The sequence below is a fragment of the Zalophus californianus genome, chromosome 7, assembly GCF_009762305.2.
Source record: "Zalophus californianus isolate mZalCal1 chromosome 7, mZalCal1.pri.v2, whole genome shotgun sequence".
Classification (NCBI taxonomy): domain Eukaryota; kingdom Metazoa; phylum Chordata; class Mammalia; order Carnivora; family Otariidae; genus Zalophus; species Zalophus californianus.
Genome location: NC_045601.1, coordinates 144,248,449 through 144,251,835, shown reverse-complemented (window position 1 = coordinate 144,251,835; position 3,387 = coordinate 144,248,449). Strand labels below are relative to the sequence as shown.

Sequence of the window (3,387 nt, the reverse complement as noted above, 5' to 3'; positions counted from 1 at the left end):
TGTACACACGGCCCGGCCTGAGGCGACCCCGGGGCGGCGCGCCTAACCCTGCCCTCCCGGGACCGGCGTCTGCTGCGGGCCCCGCGGCGCGGCGCGGCGCGGCGGGGCGGGCGGTCCTTGCACCCCGGCGGAGGCCTCTCCCGCGGGCGCCGGGCGCAGCCCCTTCCCGCGACGCGGGGGCCGCCCGGCAGGGGGCGCCGTCCGCGCGCTCTTGGCACCGCGGTTCTTCCCACGCGCACCTGCTGCTGGGCGGACTGCAAAGACCAGCCGCCACGAATGCGGAGCAGCCGTGCGGCCGGCCTTCTGGGAGGGGCCCGGACGAGTGTAAGCATAGTATAAACCCGCCCTCGCTGCAGCGGGACAGAATTTCCTATCCCGCTGGAACGGGCGGGTGCGCACAGAAACCGGGCAAGGGGTCCACAGCTCCCATCCGAGGTGACATCTCCTGCCAGGCAGGCGTCCCAGTTTAGTTCTGCCGGAACATGGCGCCACGCTCTTTCGTGGAGTGGGCGAAAGAGCTAAAAGCCAGCCTCCTCGAGTTCTTACACCAGTTTCATTAATTTTATGGAAGGGAACTGTCAGTTGCTCGCCGCTTCTTTTTCTGGAGGCGGCAGGGGGCGGTAAGAGGAATTGAATTCCTGTCTTCAAAACACGGAGCAACGATGGATGAGAGAGCGCATCTTGGTATTGCTTCAAGAGGTCGGGGGTGGGAAGGGGGCATGCGGGGGGACAGAGGATGCCAGTGGACAGGTGTGATGCCTCTGATGGTAATTTATGCTGTTTTCTCTACTTTGTGTGTATTTGAAATTCCCATTAATGTTTATTCACTTAAATATCCACATAACAGAAAGGCCATGGGACCACCAAAATAAGTTGAAAACTTTGGGCCAAGAGGTCCTTCCCGTTCTCCACGCGCCCCATGACCCTTGCCCAAACTCCATGAAAAGTCAGTCTCCCTGGAGACCCGGTCTTACATGCGCAGCTTCTTGTGTATGTACCTGCGGATCGCTTATTTATTTTTTATTATTATTTTCAGTCTTACAAGTTCATCTGTGAGCACAAACGACAATGTGCCCAGCTGTTCAAGTTTTCTTATCTGCGCAAAGGGTTCACGCAAGCGGCGTCAGTGAAAACCTGTCAAAAGGTTGAGTCCTTCGAGCCGGATTCGAACCAGCGACCTAAGGATGACCATGTCTGAACGTCTACAGTCCTCCGCTCTACCAACTGAGCTATCGAAGGATTGGTGGTAGGGGTTGTTAGAATACCTTGAATAATGTTTATCCCAGTGGTTTTAACCGTCTTTTTAAAATTACAGGCAAACACGATTTTTTTCTAGGGTGCTAGAAATGTTCTAGACTGATAGGGGTGGTGATCTTAGAGGTATATTAAAAAATTAATACCCTTGAACACTTAAGTTTTGTGCTTTTTACTTTCTGATTTAGGTCTTTAAAAAAGAAACCACCACCACCCATGTTCCATCGTGCTCACTTAGGCATAATATAGATAGGACCATCACCCTTATTTCTCCTGCTGTCCCTCTGTACCTTCTGCCTCCCGCCTCTCTATTAAAGTGATGGAGAAATGATAATTTATCCCACATATAGACAGTTGGGTTAAAGAGGAATCTACTGTCTTGAAGTGGACATACTGCCGAGTTCATTTTGGAAACTTTGCAATTCTTTTTGAAGGACAATGAAAATAATGTATAGACATAGAAGTACTTGACCCAACACAAGAGGCATTGTGTGTGTGCGTGTGTGTTTAGGAATTGAGTGGCTCGTATTTAGTGGGGCAAATAAATGAAACACACCCCTCTCCAAATCTAAAAAAAGAAATTTAGACATGTGTTTGTAGGGATGCTGTCATGTACTGCTAATGAGCACCTATTATGGCATTGGGCTTCCTGGCTGAACACCCATGGAGAAAGCAGGAAGCCATCTGGACAGACTTCCCGAGGATGTATCTATAGAAAAGATTTTCGATGAATTTATAAGAATATTGCTTATTAAAAATCAAAGTACTTCAAACTGTAGTCTTGGAAAAATAAATCTTTCTTCAAAAGGTCCTATCCAGTGATTTCCCTGAGAAATCTGCAACACATAATTTCTATTTAATTCAGTTATTCAGTTCCCTCTCATGAGAAATGAGGTACATTTCTTTCCAATAATCTAACCTAATCTGGGGGAAATGTGAGAAGCTGGAGTAGAAAAGCCTTAGAGAAACGAGCGGTTTCTGTGTGAGACCATCTCTTTCACGTATTGAGTGTCCTGACAGAGCCTTGAACACCACAGACATGAAAGCAGCCATACTCTAGGGTCTAAGTTCACATTGTGTCTCAAATAAAAGCTTTTCTTTCTTGTTTTTAAAGGAAAAAATGTTTACATTTTACTTAAGTATCTTAGAACACACACAGATTGACACGATATTTATCACATAGGACAACACTGCCTTACAGACGTCTCTCATCTCGGAAGCCTCCCTGGCCATAACACAGAAGCTAATCCAAATTTCTTTCTCTTTTCTCTCGTTTATAAACTTCCAAACTCCCTCTCTTAGCCAGTGCTCGTTGGCTTTTGACTCTCTGAGTGTCTCCTCATCTTCAGCATCTGCTTTTTTTTCTTGTGTAACTCTCTAGCTTTTCCAGTAGGTCAAAGCTTTCCTCTTACCTGATCTACCACTCTCTCTCTTTTTTTTAGAGTTTATTTAAATTCAAGTTAGTTAACATAGAGTGTATTATTAGTTTCAGGGATAGAATTTAGTGATTCATCAATTACCTATAACACCCAATGCTCATTACATCCAGTGCCCTCCTTAATGCCCATCACCCAATTACCACATCCCCCACCCACCTCCCCTGCAGCCCAATTTTCACAAAGGGCACAATGGGACCTGAGAAAATGTTCCATATTTTTCTCATCAGCCAGTGCTAGGTAATGTACAAGTACTCATTTGAGATCCCAGAGCCTCATGTCTCAGTCATGTGGTATTGCAGAGTTGATTTAAATCTGAAATGGTTCTATAGCTAACTGGCTCAAACTTGCCTGCTCCTAAAGCTTACAGACAATATTCCAATGGAATACTCAGCAATAAAAAGAAGCAAACTATTGATAGATGTAACAACAGGGATGAATCTCCTATGCCTTACCCTAAAGGCAGATACAAAAGGCTACATAAGACATTCTTATAAGCACAAAACTAAAGGAATAGAAAACATCAGTAGTTGGCAGGTTAGAATGTAGGGGGAGGAGTTAGCTGCAAAAGGAACATGGAGAAGTTGGGGGTGTGATGTAACCATTTCATATCTTCATTGTGGGTGTGGTTATATGACTGTAAACATTTGTCAGAACTCATGGTACTAAAAAGGGACATCTTATGTAAATATTGCCT

The 3,387-nt window shown here is 45.8% G+C and overlaps 1 non-coding gene across 1 annotated transcript; it reads right to left on the bottom strand.

Annotated features, from left to right (window-relative positions):
* Positions 1-1,150: 1,150 nt before the first annotated feature.
* On the bottom strand, positions 1,151-1,239 carry TRNAY-GUA. The gene is given in 2 exon segments: positions 1,151-1,186; positions 1,203-1,239. It is a non-coding gene; the product is annotated as a tRNA-Tyr (tRNA).
* Positions 1,240-3,387: the final 2,148 nt, after the last annotated feature.